Source organism: Ctenopharyngodon idella, chromosome 17 (assembly GCF_019924925.1).
Source record: "Ctenopharyngodon idella isolate HZGC_01 chromosome 17, HZGC01, whole genome shotgun sequence".
In the NCBI taxonomy this organism is placed as follows: Eukaryota; Metazoa; Chordata; class Actinopteri; order Cypriniformes; family Xenocyprididae; genus Ctenopharyngodon; species Ctenopharyngodon idella.
In genome coordinates this window covers 28,557,619-28,571,102 of record NC_067236.1, presented here as the reverse complement: position 1 = coordinate 28,571,102, position 13,484 = coordinate 28,557,619, and positions in this window count along the sequence as shown.

The window sequence follows — 13,484 nt, the reverse complement described above, 5'->3', positions numbered from 1 at the left end:
GTGACATCAAAGTACCGTGAGAGCGATTCGAAAGCATAGCCATGTGCTCTCTAATCGTTATCGTGTACTTTGATGACACCGATCGGTCTGCATAGCATCGCTTCAAGTCGAACACACCTGTCGTGAGTCATTGAATCAGTCATTAGATCGATTGGTTAAAAAACTACTGATTTATTCACCGCACTGTGTTGCAATGGTGTTGGAAATATAGAGCAAGCATACAATATTCTGATGCTAAAATGTTAGTCATCTAATATTAACTTCTTGTTTATTGAACTGTTGTATAACATGAATATCAAATTTGAATATAGTGATTGCTCGTGTGGTATTGCTTTTAAATATTAAAAACAAGAACTCAAACAAGGACATTTTTGCTCTATATCGAATTTGGGGGGCACTTTTATTAATTTTGGTGGCATTTTTGTCTCAAGACCCCCCTCAAGACCCCCTTAACTTTTAATTTTTTAAACCCTGGTGTGGGCGCGGCAGGGGGCAGGGCTGTTTTTCTGTTGTGAGGCCGTTTCAATTAAAAGGGGTGAAACATAGCAAAGGCTGCTACTGAACAATTGTAATCATAATCACGGATCAATAATGAGGGCCAACGTGAGACATTGTGTGTTAATAAATATGGTAAAAATGTGGTGGGGCCACATTTTTGGTGGGGACACAAAATTTCAGTGGGGTGATTACAAATCTCTTGCAGAATAAAACAATCCTTATTGTGCCCTGATTATGCTTATTTCTATAAATGTATGCTTAAATCTGTCAATGAGCAGGATAACATTGGTTATGAAAAAGATTCTTGAAGCAGGAGCTTTATATCCTGTTAAAATGGAATATAGTGCGACTATAAAGAGGTCTAGAAAAAAATGATGTAGAGAGAAAAAAAAACAAGTGAAAACAGGGGAGAGAGAGCATTAAAATACTTGCATGAATAATGCAGAAGGAATTTTCATACTGCTTTTAATGCCTTGCAGGGACTTGTGTTTCAACTACAATCAGCACCTGTCTGGCACATAGGAGACAGGACACTTTGATATATTACCCTTCCATAACACAGCAACAAAGAAAAATCAGCTCCCTAGGCAGACACATGTTTAATTTGCACATGCAAAATCTCCATACTGCAAACATTTACACACATTTCCACACAGCAACAGATAAAATGACAAGCTTATTAAAATGCAAATATTTCTCTTGGTTTTGATTTCATTGCTCTCTTTCACTGCATTTGTGTTTTAAATATAGGGCCCTATTTAGACGATCTAACCTCATGGTCTAAAGCGGTGCAAGTGCACTTAGGGCGTGTCCGAATCCACTTTTGCTAGTTTAACGATGGGAAAAATGGTCGGCGTGCCCAGCGCATGGTCTAAAAGGGTTATTCCTATTCTCTTAATGAGTAATGGGTGTGTTTTGGGCGTAACTTGCAATAAACCAATCAGACACTGCGTCTCAATCAGCTCCCTAGCTTCCTAGGTCATGAATCAGTATATTGTATAAATGAATGTGGCCGACTCCCTGATCAGTGCCCTGACTACTGAACTAGGGAGCTGATTGAGATGCATGCAGAGTCTCATCTCCCATTCCCTTTAAAAGCCAGTTGCACTCGCGGCATGGCGGATTCGCTATTTACATGGCAGAATTTGCAAGCGAAAAAACTGAAAAGCTTCTCTAGCGAGGAAATGGATCTGGATTACAAATACAATGTAAAAGTGCGAGCAGACCATCTACGAGACAAGCTGGATTCCACCAAAGCATTTTTATCTTTATGCACACAATAATAATCTTTTACATTGTAATCCTTTTATTTTTACTTTTATTTGGCATGTTTGTGTGATGTTGCAATGTGTGTGTGTGTGTGTAATAAGCAGAGTGTACACGTGTTGTGCACCCATCTATAGACACATATTACTAACGCTCACTTTAAATAACAAAAAAATATTGCGCCATTGACTTTAGACCAGGTTTCAGTTGGTCAATGCAGTCTATTTCAGTTGCCTCAAAATAGCAACGCACCAACAATGCACCTGAACACACCCCGTTTTCAGACCAGCATAGGCGCACAAATGGGTGCAAATGCATTTGCTATTTAAACAACGTGGCGCAGGACGCTAGCAAAAAACACTGCGCCTAGCGCCGCATTGCGCCAGATGTATGATAGGGCCCAAAGAGACAACTTCTTCATCAAAAACATTATGCTTCCATATGTTTCACCATTTCTAGATTGTCTCCAATTTGTATATAAGCGGAAGAGAGGTACAGAGGATGCTGTGGCTTTTCTCTTGCATTCTGTCTTCTTCAACACCTGGGTATCCCTGGAAATTATGTCAGACTTCTTTTCATTGACTGTAGCTCCACCTTTAATTCAATTCAGTGTCATCAGGTAATCAAGAAACTACAGTGTCTGCAAGTTCCATCACCACTAATACATTGGATTTATAATTCCGTTTCTAATAGACCACAAGTGATAAAGGTAGACAATGCATTATCGCCCACCATTGTTCTCAACACTGGCGCCCCTCAGGGCTATGTACTTAGCCCTCTACAAATGACTGTCAGAGTCCAGTTTTGTTCTTATAGCTACTGTACACAAGCTTTAAATACATAAAAATCAGCCACTGACGTCATCTTATGCTTTCGTATTTGTTATATGATCTTGTTTGTTTTGTTTTTTGTGATATGTCTGTGATTGTTTTGATTGTTAATGTGTATGGTGTTGTTGTGTTTGTGTGTTTCTACACATCCATGGTCGAAACAAATTTCCTTTCCGAGGACAAATAAATTATCTAATTATCTTAATTATTATCAACTGTCAATCAGATTCACTGGACACAATAGTGTTGTTTATCCATTCGCTCTGTCAAACTGTTATATAAAAGCAATATCACACTCGTAGCCATGTGATATGGTTCTATTTCAGCATGGCTGTGATTACCTATGGCCGAATCAGAGCAGTGATGATATAGAGACATATCGCACAGCTATTGCTATTGCTCAAATATCACACTAAGCAAAAGCATTAATCTAATATTTACAACTTCAAGACAAATGCAGCCAAATACAAAAAAAAATAAAAAATGTGAAAAGCCACAGCCATCGAAGGCATCTTGGTGGTGTGCAAAGTCAACATGAAATCTGAATTGACCATTTATCTTTATTAATACACATTCTTTGCCTTATTATGCACTATTTTAAGATCCAAATTTTGTCTGTGTATGTAAATTCTCCAAATAAACCAATTGTGCCCTTTAACATGCGTTAAGAATAAAAAGCACCCAGTGATAATTCCAAATATTTTTGGCTGGTATGTGTTACCAAACAAAGCTAACGAAATGCAATAACAATACAGCTTAATTGCCATCTGTATAGTCGTCATCATTCAACTCAGCCTGAGACATAAACAAAGCTGCAAGACATTTCTCTTTATGTGTACTTTATATTCAGCCTTCACATGGGTGTTATGCTCTCATTAATGATCTCATTAATGTTCTTGTGGCATTCTTTATTTATTTTTTGTACTTTTAAAAAGAAGTGGGACAGAAAATCTATCACAGCAACTTTAAGCAAAGACTTTTAAAAAGATAATAACAGATGTCAGGAGTAAACTTTGTTCAAGTGTTCAGTAGCATGCACACTATTCAAAAGTTCAAAAGTTTAGAGTCAGAAATAAATAATACTTTTATTTAGTAAGGATGCATTCAGTGTATCAAAAGTGGCAATGGAGACATTTATAATGTAAAAATTATATTTCAAATAAACATTGGTCTTTTAAACTTTCTATTCAACAAAGAATCCTGAAAATGGTCCACAAAAATATTAAGCAGCACAACTGTTTTCAACATTGATAATAATACAAAATGTTTCTTGAGCAGCCAATCAGCATATTAGAATGATTTCTGAAGGATCATGTGACCCTGAAGACTGGAGTAATGATGCTGAAAATTCAACTTTGACATCACAGGAATAAATTACATATTAAAATATTTTAAAATAGAAAACTGTTGAAAGTGGATCGGACCGAGCACTACAACACACTTGCAGCCTATGAGCAGTAGGGGGCATATCCACTAATGGTGGGGGAGGAGAGAGTGTGAGCATCATATTCACTTTATATTTCACGAAACATTATTTTGCTCTTCTTTAGCTATGATAAAGAGACATCCACTCTTTCATTGTGTGTTCAAGCATTTTGGAAGGCGGAGCAATGAAGGGAGGGGTGTATTTCTTTGGACTGATTTCAAACTTCTGCAGTGATCAACAATGTTTCTCAGAAATTGCTTAATGCACCTTTATATTGTAATAATATTTTACAATATTACTTGTTTGTTTTTTGATTAAATAAATGAAGCCTTGTTGAGCATAACATACTTATTTAAAAAACATAAAAAAATGTACCAACCCAAAACTTTGAACAGCAGTGTATACACCGATCAGGCATAACATTATGACCACCTTCCTAATATTGTGTTGGACCACCTTTTGCTGCCAAAACAGCCCTGACCCGTCGAGGCATGGACTCCACTAGACCCCTGAAGGTGTGCTGTGGTATCTGGAACCAAGATGTTAGCAGCAGATCCTTAAAGTCCTGTAAGTTGCTTGTTTGACTTGTAAGTTGACTTATTTGTTCAGCACATCCCACAGATGCTCGATTGGATTGAGATCTGGGGAATTTGGAGGCCAAATCAACAACTCAACTCAACTTCCTGAACCATTTTTGCTTTGTGGCACGGCGCATTATCCTGCTGAAAGAGGCCACAGTCACCAGGGAATACTGTTTCCATGAAAGGTTGTACATGGTCTGCAGCAATGCTTAGGTAGGTGGTACGTGTCAAAGTAACATCCACCTGGATGGCAGGACCCAAGGTTTCCCAGCAGAACATTGCACAAAGCTTCACACTGGCTCCGCTGGCTTGCCTTCTTCCCATAGTGCATCCTGGTGCCATGTGTTCCTCAGGTAAGCGATGCACACGCACCTGGCCATCCACGTGATGTAAAAGAAAACATGATTCATCAGACCAGGCCACCTTCTTCCATTGCTCCGTGGTCCAGTTCTGATGCTCATGTGCCCACTGTTGGGGCTTTCTGCGGTGGACAGGGTCAACATGAGCACCCTGACTGGTCTGCAGCTATGCAGCCCCATACGCAACTAACTGCGATGCACTGTGTATTCTGACACCTTTCTATCAGAACCAGTATTAACTTCTCGAGCAATTTGAGCTACAGTAGCTCGTCTATTGGATTGGACCACACTGGCCAGCCTTCGCTCCCCATGTGCATCAATGAGCCTTGGCCGCCCATGACCCTGTCGCCGGTTCACCACTGTTCCTTCCTTGGAGCACTTTTGATAGATACTGACCACTGCAGACCGGGAACACCCCACAAGAGCTGCACTTTTGGAGATGCTCTGACCCAGTCATCTAGCCATCACAATTTGGCCCTTGTCAAACTTGCTCAAACTCCTTACACTTGCCCATTTTTCCTACTTCTAACCTATCAACTTTGAGGACAAAATGCTCACTTGCTGCCGAATATATCCCACCCACTAACAGGTGCCGTGATGAAGAGATTATCAGTGTTATTCACTTCACATGTTATGCCTGATCCGTGTATATAAACAGATATTTTATATATTTAAAATGAAAGAAGAAAAAAAAAAAAAACAGAAAAGGAAAAAATAATTTCCCAAAGTGTTGACTTTACGAAACCACACAACCAGCGACAGACAGACAGCAGTGGCTTTTCTTTGCTTTCTTATTACCATATTACATGCACATCTAAAGGTCAGAAGGTCTTTATATTGTCCTCAAATTACTTATATAATGCCTTAATAATTCCAGCCACCTGTGTGCGTCCTTTGAAGGCGGACTGGTTGGATGAGGTTGATCCAGCCAAAGAATCAAGCTCTGATTAAACAGACTGGACAATTAGAGCATCTGTGGCACACACACAGAAAGAGAGAGACTATAGAGGGGGAAGTGCAGAGAAGGTGCCCTGTGATTACTAATCAGGCAGAGGCTCAATGACTGACGACTGTGACCTTCCTCTTCAGAGAGCTTCTCCTCATCCTGAGTCTGGACTCCTCTGCTTAATGCCGAGCACACAGAGGGGAATCTAATGGTCTCTGGCAGAGCTCCAGGATGGCATGTAAAACACAGTGGAACTCCACATCCACAGCTGCTATTTGCCCACGTCCAACAAAAGACCGGCTTTTTGACAGTAAAGATACCGCAGCAACATGTCATTATCTAATTAAATCTCTTGTTGTCCTTGCTCACTATTTTTCCCTCTCTCATCCTCTCTATCTAGCTCTCCCGCCCCGAGTAGATGCAGAGTTGATTTTTCTTCTTTCTCTCCAGCTGACTAGCGGCATATTGATGGACAGGGACACACAATCCACACAGAAATGTCCTCGCATCACGGATGATTGAGATGCAAATGCATTCATAAAGTCAGGCGCGCGCTGCATCAGCCTCATCTAAAATCATCACACTAGATCCACTTCTCATTTAAAGTTGGAGAGGGTGTTTGTTCAGTGGCAGCGTAAAATAAACTTTTGATGGTTATAAAATGACACAGCTGGATCTGAAAATATTTGCCTATCATAAATCTAAGCAGAAAGCAAGTCCATAAGAGCAAAGCTCAGCAATACTTTACTTGAAGCCAGTATATATAATTTACTATTTTTAATGAACTTCAAGCTCTCAATGTATTTGTAGATAATACAGTATAAACAGAGTATGATGCATGGAATCATCACGTATTATATGGTATGTTTTTATGTTTTTATATGTGTGTGTGTGTGTGTGTATGTGAATATTTTTATATTACATATATAAACACTACCGTACAACCAAGTTTGGGGTTGGTAAGATTTTTTTTTTTTTTTAATGAAAATTATGCTCACCGAGGCTGCAATTATTTGATCAAAAATACAGTAAGAACCATAATATTGTGAAATATTATTACAATTTAAATTATTTTCATACAAATGTAATTTATTCCTGTGATGCTTATGATGCTTAATTTTCAGCATCATTACTCCAGTCTTCAGTGTCACATGATCCTTTTTGTGGAAACCATAATGTATTTTTTTCAGGATTCAATGATGAATGGAAAGTTCAGAAGAACAACATTTATTTGAAACAGAAAACTTTTGCATCATCGTAAATGCTTTTAACTGTCACTTTTGGTCAATTTAATGTATCTTTGCCAAATAACAGTATTTATATTTTCTTTCCCCATATATATTCTTTCAAATATATTCAAATATCAGTTACAATACCTGCATATTCACGCAAAGTTCAAAGAGGACACCCTTAATCATTGTCACTATATCACTGTAATGTACAGCCTTGAGTGGATTATTGCTGAATGTTCAATAAATATTTCAGTTAATTTTTAATGATCACAATGAACAACTCTTAAAGGGTTAGTTCACCCAAAAATGAAAATTCTGTCATTAATTACTCACCCTCATGTCGTTCCACACCTGTAAGACCTTTGTCCATCTTCAGAACACAAATTAAGATATTTCTGATATAATCCGATGGCTGAGTGAGGCCTGCATTGAGAGCAAGTTAACTTAGACTTTCAAACGCCCAGAAAGGTACTAAAAACATATTTAACAGTTCATGTGACTACAATGGTTCAACCTTAATGTTATGAAGCGACAAGAATACTTTTTGTGTGCCAAAAAAACAAAATAATGACTTTATTCAACAATATCTAGGGAAGGGCGATTTCAAAACACTGCTTCATGAAGTTTCGAAGCTTTGCGAATCTTTTGTTTCAAATCAGTGGTTCAGAGGACTGCCAAAGTCATTTGAATCATTGAAATTTCGACACTTTTGACGTAACGAAGCCTCGTTTACTGAAATCACGTGACTTTGGCAGTTTAAGATCATTTGATACAAGCTCCAAACCACTGATTTGAAACGAAAGATTTGTAAAGCTTCGAAGCTTCATGAAGCAGTGTTTTGAAATCGCCCATCACTAGATATTGTTGAATAAAGTCGTTATTTTGTTTTTTTGGTGCACAAAAAGTATTCTCGTCGCTTCATAACATTAAGGTTGAACTACTGTAATCACATGAACTGTTTTAAATACGTCTTTAGTACCTTTCTGGGCGTTTGAAAGTCTAAATTAATGTTCTCAATGCAGGCCTCACTGAGCAATTGGATTTCATCAAAAATATCGTAATTTGTGTTCTGAAGATAAATGAAGGTCTTACGGGTGTGGAACGACATGAGGGTGAGTAATTAATGACAGAATTTTCATTTTTGGGTGAACTAACCCTTTAATATACATTTCATTAGCTTGACTATACGCTTATTGGCTCAACCAATAAGAATTATCTAAACCGGGTTCAACTGAAGTGTTATTCAAATTCAAATGCATCTCATTAAATGACTGATGTGTTATTGCAAGGAGACCCAGAGCCACAGGGTTTTGGCACCAAACACAACAAAACTCAACATGAATCTATTTTCAAAATGTTGTTATTGAGAATAGGAAGGGTTTACGCGTCATCCTGTGAGTTCAACCTGTACGGTCACACTGACACATGGTACATGAGGGTCAGAGCGACTTCAGCAGAGAGAGAAGATCAATGGAGTGTGAAAGTGATTAGAGGAAAGAATGCCACCCTGAGACAAGAACAGAGAATGAGAACTAAAAGTAGGAAAGGTGGAAGCATGGAATACGGAATGAGGGGCCGGAAAGGTATGAGGAATGAAAACAAAGAGGGCCATGAAGGATGGATAGAAATAGGCATGCTAAAAATGAACAGAAAATGAAAAGAGGAAAAAGAAAGAAAAATGAAAGTTGCATTATGAATAGGGGAGAAGAGGAAATGAGACGAGCAGATGAGAAAGGGGAGAGGACGAGGACGATTTGAGAAATAAGAGATGAGGCGAAAGGAGAGCAGTATTAATGTAGGACAACCAGGGAGGAGAGAGCAATCTGAGGAGAACAGAGAAAGAGAAGGGGATCTAATATAGGGAAAAGGACTGAAAGGAAAGAGCAGGAGGAGAAAGAAAAGCTAAATGAATGGAATGTTAGTCTGGGGTTCTATGGCACTTTTGGCCACTAGAAATTAGTCATATTTCATGTATGCTTTTCACATAATCATTTTTTATCAATAATAATAATAATAATAATTTTATAATTTTCATATTTTAAGATTGGAAGTCCAGGAAAAGTTAAAACATGTTTCTTTAGCATCAAACCAGCATATTAGAATGATTTTTGAAGGATCATGTGACACTGAAGTCTGGAGTAATGATGCTGAAAATTCAGCTTTGCTGTCAAATCAATCAATCAATCTTGATAAATTATGGAAAACATGGGTTGGAAATGTTTCACTCATTGCTAACATCCTCCTTTTCATTCTCATCTTATTAAATATGCTACCTTCAATAACATCTTTGGAGAGAAAATAGCAGCAGTGAAGGAAATGCAATGACTAGAGGAGAAATGTTGAGGCAGTTCTCTAGAGAGAGACAGAGAGATAGAGAAGGGTAGAGGGCAGAAAGTGAGAGTGGAAATAAGAGAGAGGGAGAGTCTGTGATAGAGAGAGGGGAGAATAGCTCGAGGATGTTCCGTATAACTCATTGACCTCTCAACATCAGCACCACAAACACACATGATTCCCTCCGTACAAGCACGTATGATTGAAAGATATCCTTGTAGTAGGACACGAGGTTAGATAGAACTCAAATGTCAACCAAAATCATTTGTTCCAGTACCAGCAGCAGACAGATCACTTGATTCTGTCCTTCATTATATCTGTTCCACCCTTGAGCAAGACACTGATCCTCAGTTCTACTTCAGGCTTTTCGCTATGACTGTTGGATCTCCCTTTTGGGTTATGTACAGATGGACAAATACGTGATTGGGAAAAGTAAGTATTAAAAAATCTATTGTAGGGTTATGATCTGGGTTGCAGATTTGAGCTCTGCGAGTTTAGATACATGAACTAATCACCATCTTGACAAGGACCCCAGATTCCTTAATGGAGACTGACTTTGTAAGCTGACATGAGCTATGTTAATACTGCTCATTATGCACAAAATAAAAAAAAATAAAATTAAATTAACAAAAAAAATGAAGATCACAATATGCTACAACAAAACACTTTCATCACATGACCTCATATCATTACTTATTCATCACACTCGAAACAGATAGTCAGGTTGAGCACATTGCATTGTGGGAAACAATATTCCATGTAGCGTGCTCCGTCAAAAAAAAAAAAAAAAAAAGCCATCTGCATTTTCCATGCATACTGAAAATTTTCAATACTTTATGCATATTTTATGCACAAATATTTCTCAGTACTGTATACTTACTGCAAACTACAGAAATAGAAATATAAATAAAGTAGTATGCTATGTGTAACATATATGCAGCCATTTTTGTCTAATGCTGCATCCCAATTCGCCTACTTATATTACGCCCTAAAAGTATGTACGCTTCCTGTGAACAAAAAGTACATACTTTTGAGTGTGTAGCAAAAGAGTAGACAAGCTTTGGGACATACTGTCACGTCATACAATTGCGTCTTTGCTCTCTGTCGCATCCTGTCACAGTAAACTGGCCTGTCAATTATCTTACATCCTCCACACTTCATTTAGCTAATTTCCTACCGTATCGGAGAGAAATGCAGTACCACGCTGATCTTTCATGTGCAGAACTCTCCTCATATTAATGCATAGTGATGCATTTAAAAGTTAATGGCCAATCGGATCTTTATAAAAGTCCATATTGGTATTGCAGATGAAATATAACAGATAACACTAAATAAATATTTTCTATCAAGTTGAACTGATTATTAGTCACTCAAACCTCTCAGTGTCGGTCGCGCATGTCCGCCATGTTTTGTAGTTTTTTTAACACTTTTTACTCATGTTTGTAGTTCTGAACTGAATCCTCCATAGACATATGGAATCATCATCCAAAGCGCAGTGGGTTGTGGGCAATATTAGCCTTTATAGTGTGCTTGGATCCACATTTCGAAAATCTACCGGAAATAGTAGACCATCCGGAGACTTTTGGCATACTCTTTTCAACATACTATACTTCGGGACACACTTATTTTAATCTCACATACTATTTAGGATGGATAGTACGGACATTGGGACGCAGGGTTAGTTTCATTGTCATGGACTTTTAGTTTGTTTACCTTCAGGGGCTGTTTACCCGACACCGTTTTCAACTAAAAACGGAAAACTTTTTATGCGTTTTGTCCGTTCATTTACACGACAACGGCATTTTTGGTGGCCTGAAAACGCAAACTTTTGAAAACAGGTTTCAAAGTGCAAGTTTTTGAAAAAGGTCTCCACATTGCTCAAAAAGTTGCCACGTGTATCATCACCCTCAGTCACATGTTTCCTTTGTTCTAGTTCCCGCCTGAGTTTGTCATTATGGTTACTGATATGATTATTATGGTTACTGATATGTCATTCATTATCCTTGTTTCCCTGTGAATTTATCTGCCATTCAGTTCTCATTGTCGTTGCACTAAGTTTGGTTACGGTTTTTAATCTTTTAATAAAGTTAATTGCGTATTCTTCATCCTCGTCCTGTCGTCTGCCTACACCACGCTTAAGGTGATGATACACGGTGCAACGTTTTGAGCAATGTTGCTTGGGCACTTTCTCATTGAGAATGAGCAACCAATTTATATCTGGATACTTTAGATCGGTCGTGGGCAATTTTTTGAGATCCTCCAATCAGAATGCTAGCAGCCGATCATGTGACCAGCTTGAAGATTTCAGAAAAATTCAAAGAAGATGATCGGCCTCTCGGCGGCAGTGAAGCGAAGAAAAGGAAAGTGAACTTGTATCTTTTTACGCTGGTAAGTTGTCATGTGTAAACCCAAAACAGGGAATTTACCTCATTTAATGCTTAAAATACCAACAGGTGTCCAATTTAATGTGCGTTGGCTGTAATTTAGCCATTGAATGTTTTCAGTTAAATACTAAAAAGACACATTCTGTTTAATGTCTTTAGTGGTGTAGGCTGTAGAGTGTATGGTGTGTGAGCTTTTGACGCAACTGACGTGGGTTCGAATCTGCCTTTTGACAAACTCGCTCTTCTCCCTTTTCTTATCACAAATCAGATCGGAAAGGCATTTATATTTAATAAAAACGAAGAAAATAATTGAAAAGTTGAAATAAAGTGCCTAACAAGTGTTTATAATAAAGTATTTAGTGGGTTGGCAATAGATTTGCTCCTCTCTGATTCGTTGCTGCCAACTGTCCGTTGCCCTAATTAGTTGCCCTGTGTCTCATCAGGTTGCCCGTTGACAGCAACATTGCTCAGCAACATTGCTCAAAAAGTTGCCACGTGTATCATCACCTTTAGAGTATGCTATTCTTAATGTGTTAAAGTTGCGAAAGCAAATTTCATGGGCCACGGTTTTGGTGAAAAATTATTTTTACAATAATTTAAAACAATAATGATATTTTATTCTTAACTATGCAACCCAAAAACAAATGGCCAGTGATGTTTTACAATTTAACAATTACACTACAAACAAAAACCCTTGATTATAGTTGTACTTCGAAACACAAGAAGCGTCAGTCTGATATTGACATTGCCAACACTTTGCTTTTAGCATGCTAGAAAACATCATCATGATTAGCCTCCTGTGATTGTAAATTTGTAAATAAGAGAAAAACAGATGCCTGAACAGATTAAAGTGCTTAGCACAAACAAAGGCTGACGAGACAACCAGAGAAATAACATGCCTAACCATGCTTTTACTGAATGGCACTTCAATCATGTTGTTTTGTAAAGCCCATTTTCTACGTAAATAATGTGCATGTGATGGAAAACAGATAACAGTGGTATATTTCAGCACCACAGACAACGAACACACACAGAAAACACATCAAAGGCTTTCGCATCAACATAACAGACTTGGGGGAGTTGAAAAACAATGGTGTTTGAAAAACCTGTTTGGAAGCAACCATTATGTTTGAAGTTAATTTGTTTGTAAAAAGCTAAATTAACTTTAAAACTTCAATTACACACTTCACCTTGACTTTTTGGCAACAACAAAATTATCCAGTTTGCATCTACAATGAGAAGTAATAAATAAGAAAAACTGATTTTAGATTACTTTTAGTGAAGAGTAGAGATCAAGCAATTTAAAATGGCCATAGCTATTAGTCATTACTAAAGAAACCTCATATGTAGTAATAATACTAAGCTTAAAATAGATAAAATGGCGAATAGGGATTTAAACAGCACACAAAGGGCTATTTTATTAGGATTTTTCATAAATGTGCATGTCTGTTTGTGTGCATACCTACATACATTACCTTCTTAAAGAAGGTTCAAAAAATAATATTGGACCCAATATTTGAGCTTTAGATAAGAGGAAATACAGCTTAAATATGTATACTCTGAGCTGACAAGCTAATCTCAATGCATTTTATGAAATAAAGTATTGTAAGGCACACAGTAATAACACAGGA